Source organism: Triturus cristatus, chromosome 3_1 (assembly GCF_964204655.1).
Source record: "Triturus cristatus chromosome 3_1, aTriCri1.1, whole genome shotgun sequence".
In the NCBI taxonomy this organism is placed as follows: domain Eukaryota; kingdom Metazoa; phylum Chordata; class Amphibia; order Caudata; family Salamandridae; genus Triturus; species Triturus cristatus.
In genome coordinates, this window is record NC_140583.1 from 1,125,797,575 (window position 1) to 1,125,815,840 (window position 18,266).

At 40.3% G+C, this 18,266-nt stretch overlaps 1 protein-coding gene across 8 annotated transcripts in view; it reads right to left on the bottom strand.

Moving 5' to 3' along the window:
• LOC146861614 (uncharacterized) overlaps positions 1-18,266 on the bottom strand; it is a 331,006-nt gene that overhangs the window by 297,856 nt on the left and 14,884 nt on the right. For 7 of the 8 annotated variants that reach the window (XR_014979285.1, XR_014979284.1, XR_014979287.1 and 4 more), the window contains 2 exons: positions 10,822-10,940; positions 4,745-4,814 (listed from right to left, as the gene is read on the bottom strand). The gene's annotated coding sequence lies outside the window, so the exon portion shown is untranslated. The remainder of the gene's footprint in view (positions 1-4,744; positions 4,815-10,821; positions 10,941-18,266) is intronic. The other variant, XM_085646460.1, reaches the window with a different exon arrangement.

Sequence of the window (18,266 nt, forward strand, 5' to 3'; positions counted from 1 at the left end):
ATAAATATTCCATTTTTATGAATCAATGTCACCTACATTTCTTAGCCAAGGCAATCGCCTTCCCTGATGATTCTTCTAAGGTAGCTTTTGTGCTATCCTATTTGGGAGGCGACGCAGCTCTCTGGTCAGTACCTTTAGTTGAAAGAGATGATCCTATTTTATATAATTTCAAGGCCTTCGAGCGCGCAATGAAAAAACTTTTTGCAAAGCATATTTTTGTTCAATCTGCGGATAATGAGCTATTGAACCTTAAACAAGGGACATCTGACCTGCTTCACTATATTTCAGTATTCAATCGACTGGTTCTTGAGGCAGATTGGCCAGAATACAAGAGAGTATCACTCTTTTACAGAGGTTTAAGGGAAGAATTGAAAGATATGGTGATGCAGATTTTAGAACCTCCTGAAGATATAAATGATTTCATAGATCTGGTAGTAAAATTGAATCACAGGTTGTCTGAGAAAAAAGGAGAAAGAGGGAAATCTGATCATAAGCTGTTCATGTTTAAGGAAAAATCCACCACAGTAAAAGACACGCCGCCTAAATCGGATTCTGTAGAACCTATGCAGATAGGCACAATTCGTGGCCCATTGTCTAAGGATGAAAAAGAAAAAAGGCGGAAACTCAATCAGTGTCTTTATTGCGGAAAGACAGGTCATTTTGTTAGGGAATGTCCGACACGGCCTAATAAATGGAAACCTAAGACTTCTGAGGTAGCATTGGTTCAACCGCAATCGGAAAACTAGCACACTCGATGAAAGAAGAGGTCAATTTATCGGGTGCAATTTCTAGTCTGGCCTCTACAGTTCCTCCTTTAGGGAGTCGTCATTTGTGTATTAAAGTAAAATTAACTGCCGTATCATATCCTGGGAGTTCATGGGATGTTGATGCTCTGATAGATTCTGGAGCCACAGGCAATTTTATAGATACACATTTTTTAGTGAAATTGGGCTTTAAAACTGAGAGTAAAATAAATCCAGAGATTGTAAGGGCTGTAGATGGGAAAGAATTGTCGTCAGGCCCCATTCAAAAGCAAACAGAATGTTTAAATATGGCAAGTTCCAGCCTACATAGCGAACACATAACATTTGATATCATAGATGCACCTCAGTTTAGGTTAATTTTAGGCATACCATGGCTGAAACTACATAACCCCAGTATAGATTGGGAAACGCAAATCATTACGTTTAAATCAAGGCATTGTCAACATCATTGTTTTGTTGGGAATCATCATGAAAACATAGTCCAAGGGTATGATTTTCCTATTGAATCCTCAAGTATTCTACTTTTGGAGGGAGTTCCATCTGAGTATTCAGATCTTGTTGACGTTTTTGATAAACGAAAGGCGAACACTCTTCCTCCTCACAGAGACTTTGATTGTCGAATCGATTTGATTCCAGGAGCTACATAACCTTGTAGCAGGATATATGCATTGACTGAAAATGAAAATGAACATCTGCGAAACTATTTGGACGAATACCTTGAAAATGGCTTCATTAGGCATTCTAAGTCCCCAGTCTCTTCTTCTCTTTTTTTCATACCAAAGAAGGGGGGAGAGCTACGCACGTGTATAGACTATAGAGCACTAAATAACATTACAATTAAAAATAGGTATCCGTTACCTCTCATTCCAACTTTACTGGATCAAGTTAAACAGGCAACAATTTATACTAAATTGGATTTGCGCGGGGCATATCATTTTGGAAGAGTTCGTGAGGGCGATGAATGGAAGACTGCATTTCGCACAAAATTCGGCCTCTTTGAATATCAAGTTATTCCCTTCGGACTCTGTAATGCTCCAGCTGCTTTCCAATTTTTTATAAATGAAGTGCTACACAAATTTATTGATGTTTGTTGTGTCGTTTACATTGATGACATACTCATTTATTCAAATTCAAAAGAGGAACATGTAAAGCAAGTTCATGCTATTCTTCAAAGATTGCTTTCTAATTCTCTTTACGTAAAATTGGAAAAAAGCCTGTTTCATGCCTCTAAAGTAGACTTCCTTGGTTACATTATTAGCCCATCAGGCATAGAAATGGACCCGAAAAAGATTGAAGCAGTAACAGCATGGCCAACACCAGTTTCAGTGAAACAGGTACAAAGCTTTTTGGGCTTTGCAAATTTTTATCGCCGATTCATTCAAAATTTTTCTCAAGTAATCACTCCTATAACAAGGCTTTTACAAAAAGGGGTAAACTTTGAATGGTCGGATTCTGCAGAAAAGGCGTTTCAGTAGTTAAAAACTAACTTTACCACAGCCCCTATTTTAAGTCATCCTGACCCCTCTCAACCTTTCATTGTTGAAGCGGATGCCTCTCAGTTTGCCTTAGGAGGTATTTTATCACAACGCGACAAAAACACTGGTCAAATGCATCCAATTGCATATTATTCTCGGAAGTTAACCGCACCCGAGCAAAATTATGCTATTGCAGACAAAGAATTACTGGCAATAAAAGCAGTCTTTGAAGAATGGCGCCATTACTTGTTAGGTGCGCGACATCCAATAACAATTTATACTGATCATCGCAATTTACAGGCCTTAAGATCTGTTAAGGCCCTTTCTGCCAGACAATTACGTTGGTCTTTGTTTTTCAATGATTATAATTTTGTAATCACGTATCGACCAGGGAAAGAGAAGTTAAAAGCAGACGCTCTATCCCGTATAGGAGAAAAGGACTTTGAACACAATGTCATAGCAAACCTGTCCTACCAGCAACATGTTTTCAAGCTTGTTTGAGTACTTGTGATATTATTACAGACTTAAAGAAGTCATTTAAAATGAAAAAAGTTGAACAATGGAAAGAAGATTATCCCTGTCTCCAATAACGAAATGATCTTTTGTTTGTCAATGATCAAATTTTAGTACCTTCATGTGAAAATCAACAAGCTGTTTTACGTCTCCATCACGATACATTGTTGTCAGCTCATCCAGGAATTACTAAGACTTATGAACTCATCAAAAGAAACTTTTGGTGGCCTTCCATGTTCAAGGATGTACAAAAGTTGGTTGAAACCTGCAGTGTTTGCTGTCAGAATAAATCATCTCATCAAGCTCCTAGTGGTCTGTTAAAACCATTATCCATACCGCCACAACCATGGCACACTATTTCTTTGGATTTTGTAGTAGAACTTCCTCAAACCAAGAAAGGATATACCACCATCTTGACAGTAGTAGATCAGTTGACTCGTATGGCACATTTTATACCCTTAAAAAAACTCCCCACTAGTATGGAATTAGCTCACATTCTCATGACCAATGTAATAAGACTACATGGAATTCCGTCAGTGGTTATTTACGATAGGGGTTCCCAATTTATTTCCCATGTATGGAAGAAACTAAGTACATTGTTGAACATGGAAGTGAAGTTATCATCAAGTTATCATCCTCAAACTGATGGGTTAACTGAATGAACCAATCAAACGTTGGAACAGTTTTTGCGATGTATGTTAACAAATATTGATGAAGAATGGTCAGATTTGTTAAGTGCTTTGGAATTTGCATATAACAATCTAGATCACTCCTCCATGAGCATGTCACCATTTTTTTGTAACTATGGATTTCACCCCAAAAGTATTCCTAGTGAGATAGAACACTCGTTTGAGGTACCATCTATACATGACTATATTTCCAAATTAAGTACTATACATTTGGAAGCCCAATATCATTTAGCAAAAGCCAAAGAGAGTCAAAAGAAAGCAGCTGATAAACATCGAACCATTCAACCTTCTTACAATGTAGGAGATAAGGTTTGGCTGAGTAAAAAAAATATAAGACTTAAAGGTAACAAGAAATTCAATCCACGATTTATAGGTCCTTTTGCAGTAGAAAAGGTAATAAATCCAGTATGTGTTAAACTTACACTTCCGCAAAAATACCAATGTCACCCAGTTTTTCATGTGTCACTACTCAAACCTTTCCATCCTCACACTCGAATAATTCATCCTCCTCCTTCTATTATTATAGAAGGTAATCCAGAATTTGAAGTAAAGGCAATCCTGGATTCCAAAAGAGTTCGTGGAAAATTATTCTATCTGATCGATTGGAAAGGATATGGCCCAGAGGAACGATCCTCGGAACCTTTGACCAATTTAAAGAACACTCCTAAGATGATAAAAAACTTTCATATAAGATGTCCAAAGAAATCTAGACCAATAGCCAATGTATTAGGAGGCATCTTGAGAGGGGAGTACTGTCATGAACCTCATGACTTCAGACCATTTGTCGCAAGTTAATACGTAACTCCTAGGTGGGCAGTAGACATACGTGAGGTTGCACCCCTCACTTATTTGTTCCCCTGAAAAAAAAAACACCCCTGACCCATGCACCAGCACGACCTTATATGTGTTAAGATAAACTGTTTTTGTTTTTGGTTTCTGTTTATTGCAAAAGAAGTATTAGCATTGATTTGTATTGCTAATGTGTAATACGTAATTGTAAAGCACCTGTTCAAAGTCACGTTATGTTTTTTGTTTGAGCAAGATCCTTTGTGCCACGTGTGTACGCTATTGCACCTGCAGAGGTTAGGAATCACGAGGAGCACGAGTGGCACACCGGGTGTAGCGCACGTGAGCTTATGCACATGCAGAGTGCAGAGAAAACGTGAAGCGCACGTGTAAACACCGGGTGCGGTTTCCTATTTAAACCGCACCCAGTGTTCTGGAAGGCGCTTTGCCTTCGATTTGTCTAGCGCGTCGGACCGCGTTAGAATGCCTCTGCTTCTGCTAGAATACAAGACCTTACCTGATTCACGAAGGGGAATTCCCTCGTAGATTTCTGGAGCTGATGGATCTCTTCTCAACGACGGCTGGCCCTAGAAGTGAAAAGACAAAGTTTTGGAGATAAGTACTTTCACTTAAAAGGCGCCCAACGAAAGAAAGGCTCTTAGTAAAAGACTATAATTTTTGGACACTTTACAAAGTAAAGGTTTAGGAAATACCAGGATTCATGCAAGAGAAAGCGAAAGTCAAGAATAGAAAAAGAGTAATTTACAAGTTTATCTGTGTAGTATTATTTGTTGTCAAAAGGCAAGGTATTTGTGTTACTGTAAGGAATACTTTTTGTGTGTAAAACTGTTGGAAACTGCGTAGTGCCAATAACTAAAGTCTGAAAAAGAACAAAGCCAGACTTCAATAACCTTCTGTATTCAACATCAAAGCAGGGGTAAAGTGAGTACCTTTTGGAAAGTAGTAAAAATAAGAATAATTGGGAATTAAGGGAAGGTGTATTTACTTATGTATGTTTAACCCTTTCAGAACATAAAGACCTCGACGCTCTTACAAGAACAAGTAACATCACTGAAAAGATCATCACAGCATTGCCAGTCATCCTTCTTCGCGCAACAAAAGAAAATACTCGGACGTTTGCCTACAAGAGTTGAACGCAGGTAGGCTTTAGTCACAAAATTACATTAGCATTTTAATTAGAATAGAAGTAGATACTCTGAACTTCTCCAATTATAGAAAGGGTAGTAAATCTTCGTACTTATTGTAATTTACAGGTCGTCAACCGAAATCCAACATCACGTCCAGTATCCGGCCCTCCTCCTAGATTTCTAACTTCATATCTTGTAGTAGATTTAAAACTTACAGGTATAATTTAGATATTTGGGAAGTTGGTCTCTTGCATCCCTGCGAAATCAACTGCGTTGAGAAAACATCGTAAGGTAAGAGACAACGTAGTGTTCTGACAAGGTTTTACTCTTTCTGCGTAATCCAAAATGTATGTTCTACCAAAATTTAGGAATCCCAGTATTGATTGTAGATTTTATAATGATCTTGGAGGTTGGAACTGATGCACTTTTCTAAAAAATTGTCTGCCAGGCTTTTTCCTTTACTTGAAAGCTTATATGCTAAAACAGGGCACTGAGGTGGGCAATTTTAGATGTTTTAAAGTTGAATTTGTAGCCTTCAGATACAAATCCCTAAATTATGGTGTTCACTCTGTTCAAGTGTTACTCCAGGTCATCGCCCATCAGATAAATATCATCCACATAGGACAATGCCTCTTCATCTAATTTTTGAAGTAACTCGGTTTCTCTGGCTGAAAAAAACCCGGGCTATTCTTTAACCCTTGGGGGATTCGCGGAAATTGCCTCTGGAACCCTAGCGCTGAGAATGCTGTCAAATACCTGCTTTCAGGTGATATACTTTGGCAAAAAAATCCATTTGAGATATCAAGTGCTGTTTTGTATTTTTTCCGCACAATGTTATTCATTAATGGGGCACTGTGTGCATTTTGAACTGCAAAAGTCTTAGTGCAAGTAATTAAATGTCTGTAATCTAAAACTAGATGATTTGTATTGTCAGGCTTCATGACAGGAAACAAAGGATTGTTCATTTGAGAGTGGCAAGTTTCAATCACCCCTTAGTATTCAAGTTGATCTAAGATCTCCCTGACTTGTTTTTTAGCTTCTTGCTTTATTCGATACTGCCTCTGTGCAGTTGGAGTATTTTTAAAGGAATTATGTGGTGGGTTGAATCCACATCCCATCCAACATGGTTTTTGTATAATGCTGGAACCTGAGCTACCGCTCAATCCTGCGCATATGTGTGTTGCCTGGGAATGTGATCTGAGAAGGCTGGTAAAATTACTGTTTCTCCTTTAGGGCAATCCATGATGAATGCTGGATGCCAATCTTGTTCAGCTAATACAATGTCATAGCCAAACATAAGGTTCTCCCAAAAGAGACCTCTCACTTTCCTACTCTTGTCCCCCTCCATTAGGAGCATTATTTCATACAATTTAAGTGGGACACTTACTCTAATAGGTGTTTCCACAGTGATATAATCATTCAAGTCTGCTGTCCCAGAAATTCCATCAGGTTCTGGCGAGCTATTATTACTTCTTCCGCAACTGTCTAGCATCGTCAGAGCCCATTCCCTGTTCAGTAGTCAAGTCCTCAAAATTCTGGGCATATCTGATCTTTAGATCTGCAACTTTCTTTTTCTTGAAGTGTGGCTTTTGCTTTGGTTTTTATTCTTTTTTGGAAGTGTAATCTTGAGCGTGCTGCTTGTCTCTGGACTTTGTACGCTCTTCTTGTCTTTCTGACCATCCTTCCCTCACTGAGGTTTTCTATTAACCCTAAAAGGAATGAGAGGAATGTGTATCAGGATCCTGATACCTGTCAAGTTTCCTAATATTATCCCTATTCCTAAGGTTATACCTCTTTTCAGAGGGCTCCTATGGAGAAGCTCTGCCTCGGGATTGAGATCTGTTTTTTTGTTGTTTTTTATTATCCCACTTCTTTTTAGAAGAGGCAGGTGTCTGCTTGGAAGTGTCCTTTTCAGGACTGCCCATCAGTTGTGGTTTTAAAGCTTTTCCACCCAAACAGTCTCTGTCTAATTCTGCAAACGCAGTTTCAATTATTTTTGTTAGTTCGAGTTGTTGATCTAAAGGACTGAACACCCTTAGGCGTTGGCGGATTGCCACTGAAGCTGCTTCCCCTTTAATATTAGCTAGTATTATGGCTGATACCTGGTCTTAGTTACTTCATCCCTAAGTTCAGAGCAAGTGGTACAATCTTCTACTTGTGGTGTGATCCCCATGGGCAAGCAGATTAATAGCATTCTGTGTTGTTTATACCGGGTAGTATTCAGGAATACTGCCTCGAGCGGAGTTATTTTGTGAGCTACCCAGAATGGCATTTAGAGGGCATTTTGCCCATCGCTGTGTGTAATGTTTGTGGTGTGATTTTAGTTGCTGTACCCTGAGATTGAGTTCCATATATTGCAACTATTGCTGGTTGGACAGTAAATGTCCTCATGACTAACTGAGTCAAGTTTCTATAGATTTTAATTAAAACCTTGTGTTGTATGAGCAAGTCTGCCTGTGGCATTGTGTTAATGTCAGGATGTCAGGATGTGGAGTGTAGGCCGCTAATATCGGCCATGTTGTCCCTTCTCCTCCAAGGGGCCTAATCTTACTCTTCTTCTTATGTGGGGTAGGGCGCCTTTAAACAAGTATAAATGTTCCTGGTACGTGAGTGGAACCATAATGTCCTCGAACTGACCATATTCCACTGGTGCATCTCCCTCTGTGTAAGAGTGAAATGTACAAAAAGAGTTTGATCAGCACACACTAATAGTAATGAACAACTTCACAGAATGAACTTTTTACGAATGTTCCTTTATTCTTTATTCTTATTTTCTTCACAGAGTAGCCAAAGTATTTCGTCCTAATATAGGACTTCTTCAGGGCTACAAAACAGACAACATACATAAAAAATTTTGGATTTTGTTATTTGTGCTCCACTAATATACATTCTAATTCATATTCTATTTACATATTTAAAAACAGTGAAAAATTAGCATTTGTTAAAAAACACAAACACTACATTTCCAGCGATAATCTCACGTTAGCCACTTAGCGTGAGGACTTTTATCGCTATTGAGATAAGCGTTGCTAATAGCACGCTATCGCCCCGATATAAATCCACGCTAGCCGGCGATAATTATCCTAGCGCTAAGTGCGATTTGCGATAATTATCGCCGGTTGTTGTAAATATGCCCCCAGGTATTCTAATAACAGAGAGAGTTTTGCATCTCGATCACATCCGTGATTGGAGATCTTTTGCGGTGTAAAGCCAAACAGAATGGCCGCATTTAAGTCTAGCATATAATATGTCAAACACAATTTGCAGAAATAATTGAAAAACTCTTACATCTCAAACACCGTGAATAGTTGGAGAATGTTCACGGTGTGACACTGTGCATGTGAGGTCGGGGTCGCGCAACTGCCCATTCAGACATAGCTTATATTGTGCATGTTCAATATGCGTTTCCCACCCCGTGTTTTGATTACGGCTCGTGAAATTTTCACAAAACGGACGAAAAGCCTCACTTTTCAATCCCACAAGAAATGAATATAACCAGACGCATTTGCCATATTTACATCAAGCATTTAGTGTGCAAACCTGATCGTCATACACTGTCTAACTCAACGTATGTATGTATTACGGCTCTTGACTTTCAGATATTTGCAGCTGTGTGCGTGTTATGGCTAGAGAGTTGGACGATCAACCTGAGCTCAAAAACATACATTGTTTGGCGGCTCAGACTGTTTCTGCACACAATGTTCAGACCAAGGTCGCAGTGCACGTCTAGGGATGTGAACAACAGACAGTTCTCATGTGAAGAAAAGGCAAGCAAGCAGGTTTCAAATAATAACCTGTATCTGCAGTGTCGTGTGCAAAAGCAGCAAAAGTGGCAAGATGGCGTTTCTAACATCTAACGCGCTTATGCTAACATAGCAATGTATGTATCTAAAACGCTGCCTCCACTACAAAATCTCCCTCACGCTGCGCCAGCATTCAGATTATGCTCTCCTAATTGATGGAGTTCAGGGCATATGTCAACCCTTCTCCAGCTTTTCGTGTCCAAACCGGCACTCATCTAAATCTCGGCTTTTAAGTTTTCCCTCCCTTATCGCACATGCATAGTGCGCTTCTTCTAATAATTTTCGTGGCAGACATCATGTAGTGGGTTAGTTCTCCTCTATATATTCTACAGTGATCTCAAAGCCGGTCTATCAAGGACCGTTTTAAATAAATTAGTGTAGAGGTTGATCGGTTTAGTATATTACACTTCTGTAGGAGTGCCGAAGTATTCTAATTAGCAAGTGGTATGTGAGTTGTTTGTTTAAAATGTCGATCACGCATGTGCAATAGCATATGTATGTCACTACTGTATTCCGGTCTTAAATTTTGATAGGGTATATTCCCACTGTTTTGACATATGATTATTAGCTCATCTAGATAATTTAAAAGTTCTCTAAATAGGAATTTTAACTGATTGTATATCATACAGTAGCATATACATAGCGCTGCTGTTTTGCATTACCAAAACTACGGCCATAACTGCGGTTATACATCCACTCAAACACCCTAAAAACTGATTGTGTTGCCGCATGTCCCTTAACATTATTTACATATCTGCCTCTACATGTTGCATATATACTGTAGTTGACAATGTCAGTGATAGCGATACCTTCATTGCATTCCATATGTGTCCATTCTGACATAGAAAGACATGAATATAAGAAAATCCTCAGGTTTGAAATCAATAATTATAATCCTGTTAGTTTTGCCACACATCCATTGCCTGCATGTATCGTCTCAAATATAATCTGTGCAGTTGTCATTATGCATAAAGTAATCTTGTTACGACTATGTTGCCAAATGCTTATGCATTCTCTTGTAAGTTTTCAATCACAAATGGACAGTATATTTCCAATATTCTCAATGGCTTAATACAGTCCCAATTCGATCAATACATGCATCTTTTGATTCAATGTTACCAACATTACATAGAGCCAGAGATGTCAATCACTTATAGCAGTCCGATATATTAAAATTACATATTGCGCATCGTACCTCATAAAAGGTCACTGGAGATACATCATGAGTAATTTGAAAAAAAGGAGAAAATACAGTTCACAAAAATAATGCATTTCAGGATTGCTATTCAAACCTTGTTGTACTGACCGTAATCTACATATACATCTTGCCTCTCCCTGTCGCAGAGATGATTCCCTATTGCCCCCTCTCTCATTACTGGCAATGTGTTCTATGGCATGAAACCATATATCCCTTTTTTCTGGATGCTCATATTTAATGTGCATGGCAACCGCATATCTTTCATCATAGTTTTTTATTGCACGTACATGCTCCTGTATCCGACACCGTATGCTACTTCCTATATAAATCTTTCCACAGGCACAGCCAATTACATATATGGTGTGTGTGGTGTTACAGTTGATGAACAACTTAATCTGATAAGTTTTGCTCGTGTTGAACATAAACTCTGTAACTTTGTTCTTACCAAATCGACAGACCGTTGGTAACCACTTTCTAACTGTCTGCTCGGCATCTTTTTTCCGTATGTTGTCTGCTTTGTAGCCCTGAAGAAGTCCTATAATAGGACAAAATGCGTTGGCTACTCTGTGAAGAAAATAAGAATAAAGAATAAAGGAACATTTGTAAAAAGTTAATTCTGTGAAGTTGTTCATTACTATTAGTGTGTGCTGATCAAACTCTTTTTTTATATTGTTGATGTTAATGTTTCACAGCCAAGAAATTATGAGGTCTTGTTTCTTTTGATATTTGCACCATACAATAATATTTTGACGAGACATAAATAAGTGTGGTTACATATCCAAGACTTTTATTGTAAATCGTTTGTTACGAGTGAACTGTCTATGTTCTCGCACCTGCTGCTGGGAATGTAACCCACGAATAAAATACCTCTGTTTTGTTTGATTCGTGTGCCTCAATCACAAAAGCTACTAAGCCACCCCTAGACGATAAGCTATTTTCTAACAGTTTCAGGGTGATTGTATGTCTGAAATTTCTGCAATCGGAATTGGGTATGCATCTTCTCCTCCTGAGAGGTGTAGACCTACTACTGTGTTATTTCTGTCCTCAGTCATTTTGTAAGGAAGAAGTTTGTTCAAGGGAACTAAGTTAAGCTTTTAATGCACAATTTTAGGAACACTGTGTCCTTCAAGCCTGATTAACCAACAGCTAATAAATAGGATTTTTCGCCTGCTCAGCTGTGGCTGAGTTTGTGCCCTCCCACTCCAATTGTCTCTGGTGTTTCTGAGAAAATAGCACAACTGAATTACTCACATTCTACTGTTAAATAAGTACCCAAACAACGTTGGCGGTGCCATGTCGTGTAGTTCCTATATTACCTATACAGGGTCTGCGCGTTTAGATAACATAAACTGTGGGTTTGGTGGCAGACTGGTTCTGAGCACCCCCACCGGATACGTTAGCCTATTTGCATTAGCTAGCTCACAGTGCCTTTAGAATCTCCTCTTATCGGGGAGAGAATAGTTTCTGGCAACCTCAGTACATGACAACCCTCATCTCTCAGGATCGTGGAAACAATTTACTACTTTTCGCTCAGTCACTTAGTTTGTCTCAGAGATACACAGAATAAACAGTCTAGGCATTTCAATAAGTATTTATTGAACAGTTGTAATTCTAGTGTAGAATATATGAGCTGTTTCAACCATTAGACAGTAGCAGAGATATATGGTTAGCAATACTACGAAATTAAAAGGATGGCACAGTTCTACCATTTTGCAGTAATCAAGAATATATACAAGTACATAGAATACATGATAATTAGTGCGTACTCCTTCGATGTCTCCCTAACTAGATGTACCCAAATGTACCTGGCATCTGTGTAGGTGTTATGCCAAGAATCTCTCTAGGATCTGTTCCACCCCATTACCTGAAAATGAGAAAATGTGGGACCCCGCCCTGTCTCGAGTTGGACACCCCGCGAGGGATGTTAGACCACTGCTAGCTGGAGCATCTGCATGCAGGAACCTCAGCGTCTCTGGTCAGTGTGTTAGCTGGGAAGTCATGGTTTCCTCTGTCTCTCTAAGCAAGACATGATGTATATATACCCACAGGTCTCCCCAGGGGTTCTACCTTGCTGTGTTACTGTGTCGGCCTAAAAGATGACGTCGGGCTTGAACTTTAACATAGATATTATACAGGAGATGTTCATCCTGCTATGAGTCCTGCTGTGCTTCCAAGAAGCCGCATGCATGATGTATGAGTATCGAACCAGGGAAAAACCCACGTTCTGAAAGCAGTGTTGTATCTAGGTAAAAGGTCACTGCCTAAGAACCCTTATGTATGTAATGTAGGGAAGAATATAGGTGAAAGGTTGTGATGTTTACCTGCACCTATATAAGTTACGTATATGGAATATAACGGAAGCATGGGTGGACCATGAAAATGAATGGGTTTTGGCAAGTATTTCAGAGATCTGATATTTTAGGTGTTGGCATCTGTCCTCTTTTGACATTTTTGAAGACAATACCCACCATTCAAAAAGCTACATACTTTGCTTTCTCTGATGCCCTTCTGGCTTTGGGAAAGGGAAGGGACTTTGCTTGTCAGAACTTTAAAATGCAGAAGCAGAACGTTCTGGCTGAAGCATGCTCCTTTTCATGTGCAGCACCATAAACTTTTCTGCTGCTATGCATTATATGTTTTGGCCATTCCAGCCCCTGGTAGCCTTCGCTCTAGTGGTGATGCATCTAGCAATCCTATCACCCCCTTAATATTTAGTTGTTTGGGTGTTATGTAAATTTTATCAGGCATACAATTGTGTAAATTGTGCTTAGTGTGTACCAAGTAAACTGACCATTAAAGAAGCCTTATACTAAACAAACTTTTTCCATTAATTTATTTTTTATGTAATGCTGCAAGCTAGTAGTGGCCTCACAGCAGGAAGAAAATAAAACAAACCCTGAGTAAATCTATATGTTAATTATAAACACATATTCACAAACTTTTTGGGGAAAAGGAAATCATTTGCAAAGCGTTTCTGTCATATCACTTTTTGCAACTCCTAAGTACCTTGTGATGGAATCCTGCAGTCTCTTTAGTGTGAGTGAGTGAAAGTGTTCAGGATGTCTGTGCTGTTCATTTGCACATCATAGCAGCATCTATCCCTGCTGATTTCATACCTGTCCCCAGGCCTGAAACTAGTGCATGTCAATGGTGTTAATAATGAAATAAACAGTGAGGCAGACCCAAATGGGGCTTCATGCTACTATGAAACATTAGGATAAAAAATGCTTGTTTTTCCATTCAGAATGGCCTAGGGTGGGTCAGGGTATTTCTTGGGTGGGCCTGGCCCACCCTCTAGAACCGGGCCTGCTTAGGCTACGCTATTGCCCAACGATTGTCAGGGCTCACCAGTTGTGTATCTTGGATTTTATATGTCAGCCGCATTTCAAACCAAAGTTAATTTTGCTGTCATGGTTCAAGAATACCTTGGGCCACATGTTAAAGCATATCAGTTGAGATGATATCACTCACCCTCAAATAAGTCTATTGCAAAGTCTCAACACAAAGCAATTGTCTCCAAAATATCCAGTGACATAAGTGTACAGGGCCTTAAAATGTGTGTGCATGGCTAAGAAAATTATTTACGGAGAAGTTTGAAAACACATCATTGCCATTGTGTTGTAAGCTTTTGTGGCATATTAAAGTATGCTCAGGGTTTAATTTATAATTCGTTTTCCACTGAAACTCTTCAAAGAAACTCTTACCACTTTACTAGACACCTATAAGCAAATTAAATGTGTTAATTGGGTGTAAATACATTTTATCACGTTTAAAAGAGAGAGCCCATTAGCGCTGGTAGCAGTGGTAAAGTGCACAGGGTCCAAAAAGAAAAAAAACTTGGTTTGAAATACAGGAGGGGTGAAGGCACAGCGTTTGGTGTGACCCTGCTGAGAAGGCCAGATTTAACATGACCCCCTTCAGCCTAAAGCCAGGGTAGACAAATCAATATTTTGATGTTCTTCTATGCAAATGCAATAAAACGTTCACAATGTGCCTCTTCTGCAGTGGCACTTGTCAGTTTTATGCCCACCTGAACTTAGTTGGATCCCCCTGTCACTACTCTCCTGAGCCAATGGACTGAGCCTTGTGGGACCCTTCTTTTTATCTGTGGATACCATCTGTGAAGCACCTAACCCTAGCTTATTCATAGATTCATTCAAGTAGGCAGGCAATACCACCATGGGCAACAAAGTGACGTGGCCCAGTCCGCTTCTTGGATCACACTTCTGTCCCTTATCGAAAGAAAACTCTGTCCATAAGAACAGCAACCAACAGAGGCCACTGACAGCTGTCAGCGTCAAGTGTCAGGACCTAGGCCATCCAGGGTTCTCTAACCTTTGAGGTTTTTCAGAGTGGTGGGCAATGGCCCCAAGTATGGCACCCTTCTTCCACTCTCCTTTCCACCAGTTATGGGGTGATAGCCTGAGACTGGCACCTCAGCTCAGGGTCTCTACTCTGCTGTTAAAAAAGGTGCCTAGTGAGCCAGAACTTTTAGGATGGAACCATCCCTTCCCTCAAGGGTGACACACTCTGTCTATGTCACGCAGAGGTATACCTGGTGAAGGTCTCTAGCCCTCTGTCTCTAAGACAGCTCAGGCAGCAACTCCTGTTCAGAAGTGGCCCCAACACAGTCAGTCTTAGGGTGCTTTGCTCTTAAAGCTGGTCCTCCCACTGTGGACTGTTTCCAACTCCTGTCCCTTGAAGGAAGTGACCCAATTAGGGCCACCCGGGTCCCTGGCGACCACCTCTCAGCCTTCCACACAAAGCAAGAGTCGGTCAGACAGTAGAGAATACAAACCAAGTTATTTATTAATATTTCACTGCAGTGGAGCCCAGTCTGACCAGCCTCCTAAGATGACTGCAGAGGGACTGACTTTCGCAAGCATAAAGGTAACAATTATACATTCCGTAACTAGACAGGAACATGCCCACTCAGTAACTTTCCAAAAGGGAGACAGCTTAAACAAAGGGGGCACACAGAGATGAGCTAAGAGTCTGAGACCAGGCACACACTATCTCTCTGGCAAGGTCATCCTGTCTGTAGCAGTAGCTGAAATAATGGGAGCGAACCTCTATCTAGCGGGAAAGGTATGTGCTAATGAGCAACTTTCTCATGCTTTCAGCGAGGTCTTACCATGGAGACACAAATGCATTGGCACATCTTTTAGCAATGAAAGCAAGAAATAAGTTTCAATCATGATTCAAAGTGGCGGCTGAACAAGAAAATTGTGCCATGAATGCTAACTTACACAGAACAAAGCATAGGAAATATGGCAGTAATATTTCAATTATAACAGACCCTCCTTTTAGCATTTATGGCTAAATTGTATTATTGCCATCAGGTAAGGGTCTTACAATTTTAAAAGAAGGAAAAAATGTTCGGACATAGACAGTAATACAATTTGTCAGTGTTCAGGAATACCTGTTATTCGATATGCGTATGGACATTAACACTCAATGTTTCCCATACATTCAGTATCAGAAATAAAAGTTGCAAGGGATGAGGCAGAACCAAAAATTCCCTCATCTATCTGCATCATCTTGTGAACATCTTTCTGCAGCATATTCGCAGCAGTGTCACTGACTTTCTTCTGTAGCTTTGGGGAGAGGAGTGTTGTACAATAAGAGCAGCATAATGAAAGACACTGCACCAGAATACAACAGAAAATCAGAACTGCAATAAAGTAGATTACCCTTTCTAGAATCCAACCCCAACCACCAAAGAGGGACCAGCTCCAATTTCCGCTCTCCATTGCTTTGACATTTTCCAAAATATCTAAAATGTGTTGGGTAATATTCTTTTCCAAATTTGTGATCCCGACTACACACTGGTTGCCTACTACTGCGCACACACCACCACTTTTAGCTAGGATTAAATCAACCGCATATCTCGTTTGCTCAGAGTAGACTCGCATACCTTCCAATTGGGTGGTGGTGACATGTAAGGCCACTACTGTGGAGTTAGACAGTATCTGCAACTTACATCCAAAATATTCCCTAACCCTTTCACCTCTAGCCATAGCGGTACCACCAAATGTAATAATGGAGGAAAGTATATACCCAATGGTGATACCATTACTATAATTATTGACCTCCAGATCTGTCACTCCGTCACAAAATTCTTTTGTTAGTGTTCTTTTCACCCAATGGACATTAGGCTTGGGATTAGCATGTTTGCAGGGAATGCCAAAGGCGGCACCATTCCTAGGGCTAAATATTCTGTACCATTATGGACGTTGGAGTACATACCATTAGACAAAAAATAAAACCCAGTGTGTGCAAAAATTGGCCAATCGTAATCCACAGCGGAATATCTGGAATTCATTCCAAAGGGATTAGGGTCATTATCATTGACTAAGAAAATCATACTTTTATGCAGCACTGTGCCTGAGCAGTTCACATGCAAATCGATATCTGTGCTATTTACAATGGGACAACAAGCGGAATAATAGCCGGCCTCTTGGGTTACCACTACATCTTTATAATGTCAACCTACTAGAGTAATATTCTGATCCTTCATGTAGTAGTTATCGCAATAGGTGTCATTAGCGTATCCTGGATAGCCCATTCCCAATGGTTTTCTGTAATATAGGCAAGGACCCTGATAGGCAAAACCGAAGGTTCCAGAAACTTCTCTAAAGTCCGGGGTTTAGTGAAAGTATAGTTCACGAGAGACAATGGATAAGCAGTCCATAGGTTAGTGACTGAGTCGGTAGGGTATCAAGCTGTTCCTTGTCCAAAGAATCTCAGATGTGTATCTAAAAATATGTTGTTTGGCACTGACCTCTTATTTCTAGACAAAGAGACAACCTTTTCTTTTTCTGACAAGATTACATTTTGTATATTCTCCAATATCCATATTATCCCACAGAATATCAAAAGCAACAGAACCATGGAAACAACTCACAATATCTTCTTTTTAAGTGACCACACCATATTAGATTGATCAACAAGGAACACAGGCTGCTCCTCGTCAGCCATGGGTTGACCAAATGGGTACAGGGTAATCAGAAAAGGGGAATGTAATGAAGCTAACAAAAAAAAGTAAAATGGGGCAATTTTTGCAGTGTCGTTCTGAGCCTCACTGGTAGACTCCTATTGTTCCATTTCGGTGGTGCCGTTGAGCAAGCACTTGCAATAGAGCTGCGTGATCGCAGCTCTGTCCTCAGGATTTTCACATTGCTCAGGGTGATGCCAGCATGTTGTACTGCCCTGTCGAATGTCTGAAAAATGCACCAATTTCCCTTTCCCTAAACTATCGTTTTACCACGGACAGGGTACATTCACCCTATTCTTCATCCTCGCAGTCCATCCCTGCTAATCTGACTTCTCCCTTGATGCACTGTTCCTCCTTCGGGAGCGGAAATTGTACGTAGCCGCTCCAGGCACAGAGGGGTCAACGAAAAGGTGTTCAAACTTAGATGAACCAGCGGATGGGGGCTCAAACTCGGAAGCACCAGCGGATGGAGGCTCCTGGATGGCCATTATATCCGGGGGCACTGCCTCATTCAGCACGGCATTGTTCTCCTCCTCCGATTGTGCCCATGTCAGTTGAGCATCGGAAAAGGGGATGAAGCTGGGTACATTCTCTGTTTCACTGTCTCCCACTCCTTCCAGCACCCATTGGTCATATGGCAGAGGCAGAGGTACCCGTTTACAGTGGCTTGCGTGAATCCAGTTCTTCTGACCAGCCACTTTCACTGCACTTCTGGTGGAGAGTAGAACCTCCACCAGGCCCCTTCCAGCGGGGCTCCAAACTGCCCTTCTGCTGGAAGTTCCTGGTTAGAGCATAGTCGCCAGGCTGGATCATATGTCCAGGTCCCTCAGGTGCTGGCGACAGAGTCTCTGAGATCTATTGGTGAATAGAATGCAAATATTTAGTCAATTCAT